Below are 13,664 nucleotides of genomic sequence, written 5' to 3'. Positions count from 1 at the left end.
CTATCTCTCTGACTCATTTGTGTCTTCAACTTCCAATTGTGGCCTCTTGTTTCTGTGTCCCCTCCCTGGAACATCCTGTCCTTGTCCACCTTGTCTATTCCACTCAGTATTTTATATGTCGTTATCATGTCTCCCCTGATCTCTCCTGTCCTCCAGTGTCGTCAGGTTGATTTCCCTTAATCTTTCTTCATAGGACATTCCCCTTAGCTCTGGGACTAACCTTGTTGCAAACCTTTGTACTTTCTCTAGTTTCTTTACGTGCTTTATCTAGTGTGGGTTCCAAACTGGTGCCGCATACTCCAGTATGGGCCTGACATACACGGTGTACAGTGTCTTGAATGATTCCTTACTAAGGTGTCGGAATGCTGTTCTCAGGTTTGCCAGGCGCCCATATGCTGCAGCAGTTATCTGATTGATGTGTGCTTCTGGAGACATGCTCTGGTGTTATACTCACCCCAAGATCTTTTTCCTTGAGTGAGGTTTGTAGTCTTTGGCCACCTAGCCTATACTCTGTCTGTGGTCTTCTGTGCCCTTCCCCTATCTTCATGACTTTGCATTTGGCAGGATTAAATTCGAGAAGCCATTTGCTGGACCAGGTGTCTGCAGCCTGTCCAGATCCCTTTGAAGTTCTGCCTGGTCCTCATCAGATTTAATTCTCCTCATTAACTTCACATCATCTACAAACAGGGACACTTCTGAGTCTAACCCTTCCGTCATGTCGTTCACATATACCAAAAATAGCACTGGTCCTAGGACCGACCCCTGTGGGACCCCGCTCGTCACAGGTGCCCACTGTGATACCTCTTCACGTACCATGACTCGTTGCTGCCTCCCTGTCAGGTATTCCTTGATCCATTGCAGTACCCTTATTGTTATATGTGCCTGATCCTCTAGCTTCCGCACTAATCTCTTGTGAAGAACTGTGTCGAAGGCCTTCTTGCAGTCCAAGAAAATGCAATCAACCCACCACTCTCTCTCTTGTCTCTTACTTCTGTTACCTTGTCATAAAACTCCAGTAGGTTCGTGACACAGGATTTGCCTTCCATGAATCCATGCTGGTTGTCGTTTATAATCTTATTCCGTTCCAGGTGCTGCACCACTCTCCTGATAATCTTCTCCATGAATCTGCACACTATACACGTCAGTGACAAGGGTCTATAGTTTAGTGCCTCGTTTCTGTCTCCTTTCTTAAAAATGGGGACTACATTTGCCATCTTCCATACCTCAGGTAGTTGCCCAGTTTCGAGGGATGTGTTGAAGATTGTGGTTAGTGGTACACACAGCATATCTGCTCCCTCTCTAAGGACCCATGGGGAGATGTTGTCCGGTCCCATTGCCTTTGAGGTATCAAGTCACTTAGCAGTACTTCTTCACCTCCTCCTCATTGTTGTATGTCATCCAACACTTGTTGGTGTATTCCTTGTTGATGTCCCCATCTGGTCTGTCTTCCCACAGTCCCTTCCTGTCTCTACTGTAAAAACTTCCTTAAATCTCCTGTTGAGCTCCTCACATACCTCCTTTCTTGTTGTTCTCCTCCTTCTTTCCTCAGCCTTATCTGGTCCTTGACTGTTGTTTTCCTCCTGATGTGGCTATACAACAGTTTCGGGTCAGATTTGATTTCGATGCTATGTCATTTTCATACTGTCGCTGGGCCTCCCTCCTTATCTGTGCATACTCATTTCTGGCTCTGCGACTGATCTCCTTATTTTCCTGGGTCCTCTGCCTTCTGTACTTTTTCCATTCTCTATTGCACTTTGTTTTTGCCTCCCTACACCTTCGGGTAAACCAGGGGCTCATTCTGGTCTTCCCGTTGTTACTGTTGCCCTTGGGAACAAACCTTTCCTCTGCCTCCTTGCATTTTGTTGCTACATATTCCATCATCTCATTTACTGGCTTTCTGTGTGTGTGTTTGTGTGTGTGTACTCACCTATTTGTACTCACCTATTTGTGGTTGCAGGGGTCGAGTCATAGCTCCTGGCCCCGCCTCTTCACTGATTGCTACTAGGTCCTCTCTCTCCCTGCTACATGAGCTTTATCATACCTCGCCTTAAAACTATGTATGGTTCCCGCCTCCACTACTTCACTTTCTAGACTATTCCATGACTTGACTACTCTATGACTGAAGAAATACTTCCTAACATCCCTTCGATTCATCTGAGTCTTCAACTTCCAATTGTGACCTCTTGTGTCTGTGTCCCATCTCTGGAACATCCTGTCTTTGTCCACCTTGTCTATTCCGCGCAGTATTTTATATGTCGTTATCATGTCTCCCCTGACCCTCCTGGCCTCCAGTGTCGTCAGGCCGATTTCCCTCAACCTTTCTTCGTAGGACAATCCCCGTAGCTCTGGGACTAGTCTTGTTGCAAACCTTTGCACTTTCTCTAATTTCTTGACGTGCTTGACTAGGTGTGGATTCCAAACTGGTGCTGCATACTCCAGTATGGGCCTGACGTAAATGGTATACAGGGTCTTGAACGACTCCTTACTGAGGTATCGGAACGCTATCCGTAGGTTTGCCAGGCGCCCGTATGCTGCAGCAGTTATCTGATTTATGTGCGCCTCAGGAGATATGCTCGGTGTTATACTCACCCCCAGATCTTTTTCCTTGAGTGAGGTTTGCAGTCTTTGGCCATCTAAACTATATTGTGTCTGCGGTCTTCTTTGCCCTTCCCCAATCTTCATGACTTTGCATTTGGCAGGGTTAAACTCAAGGAGCCAGTTGCTGGACCAGGCTTGCAGCCTGTCCAGGTCTCTTTGTAGTCCTGCCTGATCCTCATCCGATTTGATTCTTCTCATTAACTTCACATCATCTGCAAACAAGGACACTTCTGAGTCTATCCCTTCCGTTATGTCGTTCACATATACCAAGAACAGCACAGGTCCTAGGACTGACCCCTGTGGAACCCCGCTTGTCACAAGCGCCCACTCTGACACCTCGTCACGTACCATGACTCGTTGTTGCCTCCCTGTCAGGTATTCTCTGATCCATTGCAGTGCCTTTCCTGTTATGTGTGCCTGATCTTCTAGCTTTTTCAGTAACCTCTTGTGAGGAACTGTGTCGAAGGCCTTTTTGCAGTCCAAAAAAATGCAGTCGATCCACCCCTCTCTCTCTTGTCTTACTTCTGTCACCTTGTCATAAAACTCTAGTAGGTTTGTGACACAGGATTTTCCTTCCCTGAAACCATGCTGGTTGTCAATTATACACTTGTTTCTTTCCAGGTGCTCCACCACTCTCCTCCTGATGATCTTCTCCATGACCTTGCATACTATACACGTTAGTGATACAGGTCTGTAGTTTAGTGCCTCATGTCTGTCTCCCTTTTTAAAAATTGGGACTACATTTGCCATCTTCCATACCTCAGGGAGTTGCCCAGTTTCAAATGATGTGTTGAAGATCTTTGTTAATGGCACACACAATATCTCTGCTCCCTCTTTAAGGACCCACGGAGAGATGTTGTCTGGTCCCACCGCCTTTGAGGTGTCAAGTTCGCATAGCAGCTTCTTCACTTCCTCCTTGGTTATATGTACCTCATCCAGCACTTGCTGGTGTACCCCCCTGTTCTGATTTCCTGGAGTCCTACTGGTTTCCACTGTAAATACTTCTTTAAATCTCGTGTTGAGCTCCTGACATACCTCTCGGTCGTTGCTTGTGAATTCCCCATCACCCTTCCTCAGTCTGATTACCTGGTCCTTGACTGTTGTTTTCCTCCTGATGTGGCTGTACAACAGCTTCGGGTCAGTCTTGACTTTCGATGCTATGTCATTTTCATATTGTCGCTGAGCCTCCCTTCTTATCTGTGCATATTCATTTCTGGCTCTTCGGCTAATCTCTTTATTTTCCTGAGTTCTCTGTCTTCTGTACCTTTTCCATTCTCTAGTACACCTAGTTTTTGCCTCCCTACACCTTTGGGTGAACCAAGGACTCGTTCTGTTCTTCCCATTATTTCTGTTTCCCTTGGGAACAAACCTCTCCTCTGCCTCCTTGCATTTTGTTGCCACATAGTCCATCATTTCTTGTACTGGTTTTCCTGTCAGTTCCCTCTCCCACTGAATGTTTTGAAGGAAGTTCCTCATGCCTGAGTAGTTCCCCCTTTTGTAGTTTGGTTTTTCCCATCCTATTCCTGCTACTCTCTCCACTTGGAGCTCAACTATGTAGTCGAAGCACAGAACCACATGATCACTAGCTCCCAGGGGCCTTTCATACAAGATATCCTCGATGTCTGAACTACTCAAGGTGAATACAAGGTCCAGTCTTGCTGGTTCATCTTCTCCTCTCTCTCTGGTAGTGTCTCTAACATGTTGATGCATGAGGTTTTCCAGTACTACATCCATCATCTTGGCTCTCCATGTTTCGGAACCCCCATGGGGCTCCAGGTTTTCCCAGTCAATCTCCTTGTGATTGAAATCACCCATAACTAGTAACTTTGCTCCCCCCACGTGTGCTCTCCTGGCCACCTCGGCTAGTGTGTCGACCATGGCTCTGTTGCTCTCATCGTATTCTTCTCTTGGTCTCCTGCAGTTCTGTGGTGGGTTGTACATTACTGCAATTATCACCTTATGTCCCTCAGACTGGATTGTTCCTACTAAGTAGTCCCTTTCACCCGTGCCATCCATTCCTTCCATTTTCTCAAAACCCCACTGGCTTTTAATGAGCAGTGCAACTCCTCCTCCCCCTCTCCTCCCTCTGTCTTTCCTGAAGATTTGATATCCGGGTGGAAAGATTGAATCTGTTATTATTCTGGTGAGTTTTGTTTCTGTGAGTGCTATTATGTCTGGGGATGTCTCCTTGATTCTTTCGTGCCACTCCTCATACTTATTTGTTATTCCATCTGCATTTGTATACCATACCTTCAACTTCTTTTCTAAGACTGTGGTCTGGGAGGTGTATTGGGGTTGGGGAAGTGGGAGACCTGATAAGGAACTATGGGTGGTTGCTGTGGGGGTGGAGTTTGTAATGTAGTGGGTGGGGGCATTGGATATGGCATGGGTGTTTTGGTTTAGAGTGTTTGGCTGCACTGGGGTTGACCTGGTTGGGAGGCTTCTATAGGAAGCTGTGAGGGAGGTTGTATTTGATCTTCTTCCTGTGTCTGGGATCTCCTGTCTGTCTTCTCCATCCCCTCTCTTTCCTCCTTTCGCCTTTGTACCATCTCTCTCAGTTTCCGCCTTTCGTCTTGTGTTCTGTCGCGGTCGAGATACACCTTCCTGTATGCCGGCATGTCCCTTAATCGTGCTTTTTCCTGCAGTATCCTGTTCCGAGTCGATTCTGCCTTGAAGGTCACTTTCACTGGCCGGGTTCTTTTTTTTACAAACCCCCCTATTCTCCGAAAATTTTCCAGCTGGGTCATGTCGTCTTCTCCGATTACTTTCATGATGCTTTCAATTGCTTTTTTTTCCCCTTGTTTTCTTGCTTCATATGTTTCCCCTTCAACTTCCTGTAGCCCATACACAAAGACTGACCTCACCCTTTCATTCTCCCACTGCATATCCCTGTGTATCCCCTCATTCAATTTGATTTCCTCCATTGCAGCTTTCCTTTCTTCAGTTTCACTAGCTACTGTACATGGGCTCAGTGGCCTGTCATTTTCCCTTCTCGGCTTTCCCTGGGCTCTGTTGTGGTCTTTTAGGGCCTCCACATATAGCTTAGCTCTTTCATTTACTACAGTCTCCACTGATAGAGCTTCTACATGCAGTTTTGCTCCTCCTTTCCCTACAGTCCCCTTATTTGTGGCTGAGGTAGCGGTCTCTGTTGTCAATCCCATAATGTTCTTTAGTTCTTTAGGCTGTTTCAGATTTTCCAGTTCCTCTTCTAAACTCTGTATCCTGGCCTCTGCTGCTTTGACTTTCACCTCCCACTTCCTGCTTTCCATGTCTATCCTCTCTTCCATTCTCATGCTAAGTTCTTCTAGTTTCTTTTCCCATTCTTGTTCCCTTTTTGTGAGCTCTGCTGCCCAATCTTCCTTTGCAGTTTCCTCCTCCTGTCCCTTGGGTTTTCTTGTTGCTCTCTGGCAACCCATTTTTGTTTTATCCTGATTGCCTCAGAGTGGGAAACCTATGTAATTCTGTATGTTAGGTTAGTATTGTATATGTCAGAGTGTGGGGGGGGGGGAGGTAGAGGAGGAACTGTGGCTATATGGGAGAGTAGTGGGGAGGGGGAGTGGGAAGGAGAGTGAAGCAAGTGGGTAAGTGGGTGAGGGAGAGGTGGGGAGGGGGAGGGTGAAAGAGGGAGGGGAGGGATCAGGTGAAGGAGTGAGATGTCGGTGGGGGAGGGGGGGAGTGTATGTGTGAGTCTGGCAATATGTGTGTGTGTGTGTGTGTGTGTGTGTGTGTGTGTGTGTGTTGTGTGTGTGTGGGTTGGGGGGTGGGGGGGGGTGTGTGGGTGGGTGTGGGGGGGTGTGTGGGTGTGTGTGGGTGTGTGGGTGTGTGTGGGTGTGTGTGTGTTGTGTGTGTGTGTGTGTGTGTGTGGGTGTGTGTGTGGGGGTGTGTGGGGGGTGTGTGTGGGTGTGGGTGGGTGGTGGGTGTGTGTGGGTGTGTGGGTGTGTGTGGTGTGTGTGGGTGTGTGGGTGGTGTGGGTGTGTGGTGTGTGGGTGTGTGTGGGTGGGTGTGTGGGTGGGTATGTGTGGGTGGGTGTGGGGTGGGTGTGTGGGTGGGTGTGTGGGTGTGGGTGTGTGTGTTGGGTGTGTGGGGGTGTGTGTGTGTGTGGGGTGTGTGTGGGTGTGTGTGTGTGGGGTGTGTGTGGGTGTGGGTGGGTGGGTGTGGGTGGTTGTGTGTGGGTGTGTGTGGGTGTGTGTGGGTGGGTGTGGGTGGGTGTGTGTGGGTGTGTGGGTGTGTGTGGGTGTGTGTGTGTGTGTGGGTGTGGGTGTGGGTGTGCGTGCGCACACTAGGCTACGCTACTCTTTTGAAGATTATAAAAAAAAAATTTCACAATCAATTCCTTATTATATGCACTAATATATACTATATAATATTAATTGCGTACACTTGTGTTTGTGTGTGTGTGTGTTTACTAGCTTGTCGTTCTTTGAAAAAGAGGGGGGGGGGGTTACGTTAACACTATTTGTTATTGTTGTTGTTTCACCGGTACTCTCCCGGCCCAGATCTCCGCACACTAGGCTACTTTACTTTTTGAAGATTATAGGATTATTTTTTCTCACTCAATTCCTTATTATTATATACTAATGTTTATTATAACAATAATTACGGGTGCACACGTGTGTTTGTATGTGCGTACTTGTTTACTAGCTTGTCCCTCAGAAAAACGGGGGGGGGGGGGGGTTCACTAGGCTACACAACTCTTCTGGAGTTTACCTGGCGATATTTAGATAATTTACTAACCACTATCTATCTCCTGGTACTGAAATAGGGAGAGAGAGATGGTATAGCATACAACCAGCAGGGCGAGACACTTGAGACTTTAGACACTAACCAAAATTAACCACAAATAGGCAAGTGATGTCGTCTGCACAACAATGGAGGTTCCTGCTGGTCGTCTATCAACTCCTTCAATTTTGTAACTCCTTCAGGAACTTTATCATGCATTCAAGTTTTTATTTTCTTTTTCTTTTAAGACTTGGTATTCCCTCTTTTTTCTTTAGTACAGTATTATGGTCATAACAAGTCTGATGATGTTAGCTACATTCACAACACCAACAGCTGGGGATTGACTAATTTTTCTTACTTTCAGTATTTACTTAATCACTCTTTTATGACCTTATCACTACACTGCTGCTATAATCAACCAACATATGTATTTGTTAATATTTCAGATCACACCGTTAACCCAATTAACTGTTTGGATATTTTGTGTCAACACTGCGGCCAGTAGCCTGATCAGCTGACTGCTACCCTCCCTCACTCAAATTTCATTCAAATTTAAATTGTAAAATTCTTGATCCTATCACATTATTCGCACTCTTGAAAGCTATTACACTCTTGTAGGTATGTTCACTGATTCACTCACGTACGATGACCGCTAATAATATCTTAGGACAGCCACTAGAACGCTAAATCCTGGGAGCACTATTTAGCGATACTGCTTCACGTGTGTGTGTGTGTGTGTGTGTGTGTGTGTGTGTGTGTGTGTGTGTGTGTGTGTGTGTGTGTGTGTGTGTGTGTGTGTGTGTGTGTGTGTGTGTGTGTGTGTGTGTGTGTGTGTGTGTGTGTGTGTGTGTGTGTGTGTGTGTGTGTGTGTGTGTGTGTGTACTCACCTAGTACTCACCTAGTTGAGGTTGCAGGGGTCGAGTCCGAGCTCCTGGCCCCGCCTCTTCACTGATCGCTACTAGGTCACTCTCCCTGAGCCGTGAGCTTTATCATACCTCTGCTTAAAGCTATGTATGGATCCTGCCTCCACTACATCGCTTCCCAAACTATTCCACTTCCTGACTACTCTGTGGCTGAAGAAATACTTCCTAACATCCCTGTGATTCATCTGTGTCTTCAGCTTCCAACTGTGTCCCCTTGTTACTGTGTCCAATCTCTGGAACATCCTGTCTTTGTCCACCTTGTCAATTCCTCTCAGTATTTTGTATGTCGTTATCATGTCCCCCCTATCTCTCCTGTCCTCCAGTGTCGTCAGGTTGATTTCCCTTAACCTCTCCTCGTAGGACATACCTCTTAGCTCTGGGACTAGTCTTGTTGCAAACCTTTGCACTTTCTCTAGTTTCTTTACGTGCTTGGCTAGGTGTGGGTTCCAAACTGGTGCCGCATACTCCAATATGGGCCTAACGTACACGGTGTACAGGGTCCTGAACGATTCCTTATTAAGATGTCGGAATGCTGTTCTGAGGTTTGCTAGGCGCCCATATGCTGCAGCAGTTATTTGGTTGATGTGCGCTTCAGGAGATGTGCCTGGTGTTATACTCACCCCAAGATCTTTTTCCTTGAGTGAGGTTTGTAGTCTCTGACCCCCTAGACTGTACTCCGTCTGCGGCTTCTTTGCCCTTCCCCAATCTTCATGACTTTGCACTTGGTGGGATTGAACTCCAGGAGCCAATTGCTGGACCAGGTCTGCAGCCTGTCCAGATCCCTTTGTAGTTCTGCCTGGTCTTCGATCGAGTGAATTCTTCTCATCAACTTCACGTCATCTGCAAACAGGGACACCTCAGAGTCTATTCCTTCCGTCATGTCGTTCACAAATACCAGAAACAGCACTGGTCCTAGGACTGACCCCTGTGGGACCCCGCTGGTCACAGGTGCCCACTCTGACACCTCGCCACGTACCATGACTCGCTGCTGTCTTCCTGACAAGTATTCCCTGATCCATTGTAGTGCCTTCCCTGTTATCCCTGCTTGGTCCTCCAGTTTTTGCACTAATCTCTTGTGTGGAACTGTGTCAAACGCCTTCTTGCAGTCCAAGAAAATGCAATCCACCCACCCCTCTCTCTCTTGTCTTACTGCTGTCACCATGTCATAGAACTCCAGTAGGTTTGTGACACAGGATTTCCCGTCCCTGAAACCATGTTGGCTGCTGTTGATGAGATCATTCCTTTCTAGGTGTTCCACCACTCTTCTCCTGATAATCTTCTCCATGATTTTGCATACTATACATGTCAGTGACACTGGTCTGTAGTTTAATGCTTCATGTCTGTCTCCTTTTTTAAAGATTGGGACTACATTTGCTGTCTTCCATGCCTCAGGCAATCTCCCTGTTTCGATAGATGTATTGAATATTGTTGTTAGGGGTACACATAGCGCCTCTGCTCCCTCTCTCAATACCCATGGGGAGATGTTATCTGGCCCCATTGCCTTTGAGGTATCTAGCTCACTCAGAAGCCTCTTCACTTCTTCCTCGGTTGTGTGTACTGTGTCCAGCACTTGGTGGTGTGCCCCACCTCTCCGTCTTTCTGGAGTCCCTTCTGTCTCCTCTGTGAACACTTCTTTGAATCTCTTGTTGAGTTCCTCACATACTTCACGGTCATTTCTTGTTGTCTCTCCTCCTTCCTTCCTTAGCCTGATTACCTGGTCCTTGACTGTTGTTTTCCTCCTGATGTGCCTGTACAACAGCTTTGGGTCAGATTTGGCTTTCGCTGCTATGTCATTTTCATATTGTCTTTGGGCCTCCCTTCTTATCTGTGCATATTCATTTCTGGCTCTACGACTGGTCTCCTTATTCTCCTGGGTCCTTTGCCTTCTATATTTCTTCCATTCCCTAGCACACTTGGTTTTTGCCTCCCTGCACCTTTGGGTAAACCATGGGCTCATCCTCTTGTAGTGTCCCTTACGTGTTGGTACATGAAGTTCTCCAGTACCACCTGTGTGTGTGTTGTGTGTGTGTGTGTGTGTGTGTGTGTGTGTGTGTGTGTGTGTGTGTGTGTGTGTGTGTGTCAGTTTTTTTTTTTATATTTTAAATGTGTGTCAGTGGTCCTTGACTGGCCGCAACTTCTTGTGACCTGACCCCCACTCTCCTGGGGCTTACCCCACCTACTTACAATGTTGCCCTTAGAAGCTGTGTGTGTATATGTGTATACGTGTGTATTCGTGTGTATTGGGGAGGTATTGGGGAGGTATGAGGGGTAGATACTGTTAATACATACCAGTAATTCTGGGTTGTAAAAAGTGGAAATTGCTACTAGGGTCTAAAGCTTCTATGAGTGTCTGCCCTTGTGTGTGTATATGAGAGAGGGATGGTTAGGGGGGTGGGGTAGATGGTGTGGTTTAAAGATCCGTTATACCTCTCTGTTCCAACTGTCTTTCCTAGAAATGCTACTCTCTCCACTTATTGCCCTCTCTGGATTTAAGTATCAATTATTGCTGGTTATTATCCTATTCCTTGTTAACGTTGAGAGAGGACTTCCTAGCTTCCTAAGTATTCTTAGTACTAATAACTACTGTAATAGCTTGCAGGAGTGAGTTACCAGTATCTAACAGCGATGCAAAGCCTGCAACATGCAAACCACAAAATATGTGAGTGATACTTGCGCTGGCAACGGTCATGACAAGTTGCCAGATGCTAATGACGAAGTCGTCGTACGTAGTCCTTAAATCCCTATTTTGGAGATCCTTACCTGTGTTGATTATAGCCACATGTGCTCATACATCCCTCGTTCCTCACGCGATTTCACTTTTCATTTATGATAGTATACACTTCACATTATATGCACTTCACTTTATATGTATAATGGCACACAACTTGTCGTGACGTCACTGCTTTAAGCAGGCCTACTGCTGCCACCTTCCCTTGTTATATATTTTATTTTTCCTTTCCCCTTTTACTTATTAACTTTTTCACTCTCACTGTATGGTGCCCCACATTTCACTCGTTAGCCAAACGCTGATAATTCTTGAACAGCCGCTTCCACACTCACTTTGATCTTTGTATGTTTGAATCTGTGTGGCAACAGTGCCTATAGACTCACAATGGCTTGGCGCTTTGAAATATTGATAATTTCAGCTTCGTCTCGACTATTTTTAACTAATAACTTTAGTTATCACTCGTATTATTGTTCACTGACGATGTCACTACCACTTATTACTGCTAGCATTTACTGCACGCCTTAAAAAACACTAGGGTTCTCGGAGCCTTGTGCACTCACGTCTGCGTGTGTGTGTGTGTGTGCGTGCGTGCGTGTATGTATGTGTGAGTATGTGTGTGTATGTATTACTATCTTGTCTCACTCTCTGATGAGGTTCCCATCTATTTTGTATTCACATAAATATGTCGGATAGGCTGTCAACAAGGATTGTCGGATAGGCTGTCAATAAGGATTGTAATATCAAAGCGACATCACTTCAAGCTCTGCCGAAGTAAAAACCTGTCAAACACCTGTAGTTGCTGACCTATGTGATGAATGGTTTTGAAAACCGACAAGTTGAAGAATTGAGACACTTATGCAACACATGGGAATCTTTATTGAAGAAACGTTTCGCCACACAGTGGCTTCATCAGTCCAATACAAAGTAGAAATGAGTAAGGAGAGTAGAAGTTTGAGGTAATCAGTCCCTCAACCTGGAATCGATGTGTTCAGTCCATCACTCTTGTAGGAAGTGCAGCATAGGGCCAGAGAGGTGGCTTATATACTGCGGTGAGATGAGTCCAAGCTGGAGGAGGTGGGATCACAGTTGGACCTGCCACTAGTGTAAGTAGGTCGTCGTCCAAAGGTTGGGCAAGCGTTGAAGTCTTTGTACCAAGATCCCATGATGTTGCAGTGTCTGACAGATGTGATGAATGGTTTTGAAAACCGACAAGTTGGTACAAAGACTTCAACGCTTGCCCAACCTTTGGACGACGACCTACTTACACTAGTGGCAGGTCCCACTGTGATCTCACCTCCTCCTGCTTCAACTCATCTCACCGCAGTATATAAGCCACCTCTCTGGCCCTATGCTGCACTTCCTACAAGAGTGATGGACTGAACACATCGATTCCAGGTTGAGGGACTGATTACCTCAAACTTCTACTCTCCTTACTCACTTCTACTTTGTATTGGACTGATGAAGTCACTGTGTGGCGAAACGTTTCTTCAATAAAGATTCCCATGTGTTGCATAAGTGTCTCAATTCTTCAGCTGCTGATCACACAGTTGATTGCTTGCTGGTGATGTTGTCTCTCGGAAACCTATCTCAATCAAAAATTTATTACCTGATATATAAAATCCATCAACTGGGAAGGAATATGACAGGAAAATCATAGCTAGTTCTATGCTTCGTCTATGTAACTGACACAGACTGGGAGCTGCACACTACTGATAAACCCAGTTTTGTTCGATGTAAATTAACTGAATTAAAAATTTAGCAAGAGGTGTTAGCAGGCATGTATTACCATATGTTTGTGTCTTAGGACATTGATCACAAGAACATAAGAACAAAAGAATGGAGGAACACTGCAGAAGGCCTACTGGTTCATGCAAGGCAGGTCCTTATAGCAAGGCAGGTCCTTATTGCAAGGCAGGTCCTTATATGCAAGGCAGGTCCTTGATCAGTTCCAGGACCTTGATCAGTCCCAGGACCTTGATCAGTCCCAGGGCCTTGATCAGTCCCAGGGCCTTGATCAGTCCCAGGACCTTGATCAGTCCCAGGACCTTGATCAGTCCCAAGACCTTGATCAGTCCCAGGACCTGGATCAGTCCCAGGGCCTTGATCAGTCCCAGGACCGTGATCAGTTCCAAGACCTTGATCAGTCCCAGGACCTGGATCAGTCCCAGGACCTTGATCCGTCCCAGGGCCTTGATCAGTCCCAGGACCGTGATAAGTCCCAGGAACATGATCAGTCCCAGGACCTTGATCAGTCCCAGGACCTGGATCAGTCCCAGGACCTTGATCCGTCCCAGGACCGAAAGTATTTCTAATAAATATCCTCTACTGTTTGCTCTCGTGTTGTTTTTAAACAACGTTTGGGAATTAAGTATCAAGGTTCATATATATATATATATGAATAATCAGAACATAGGAGAGAGGAACTTACGACGACGTTTCGTTCCGACTTGGACCATTTATAAAGTCACACTGACACAGTCGAAGTCTAAAGGTGATAGTGTGACTTTGTAAGTGGTCCAAGTCGGGCCGAAACGTCGTGGTAACCTCCTCTCCCCTACGTGGGTGTTATCTGTGTATTATTCCAGTCACGATATTGTGCCATTTTGTTCTTAATCATTTGTTCCATGTATACCTTTCTATATATATGTATACCCTTAAATTTATTCCATGTATCCCCCTGAATATACTAAAGTAAT

The 13,664-nt window shown here is 46.0% G+C and overlaps 1 protein-coding gene across 2 annotated transcripts in view; it reads left to right on the top strand.

The window, feature by feature from the left end:
* The window catches only part of LOC128706306 (uncharacterized), a 160,609-nt gene that overhangs the window by 15,284 nt on the left and 131,661 nt on the right, over positions 1-13,664 (top strand). The window lies entirely within an intron of this gene.

This window comes from Cherax quadricarinatus, chromosome 81 (genome assembly GCF_038502225.1).
Source record: "Cherax quadricarinatus isolate ZL_2023a chromosome 81, ASM3850222v1, whole genome shotgun sequence".
Lineage (NCBI taxonomy): Eukaryota > Metazoa > Arthropoda > Malacostraca > Decapoda > Parastacidae > Cherax > Cherax quadricarinatus.
Note: the sequence above shows the minus strand (reverse complement) of the source record. Positions and strands in the feature narration are given on the sequence as shown.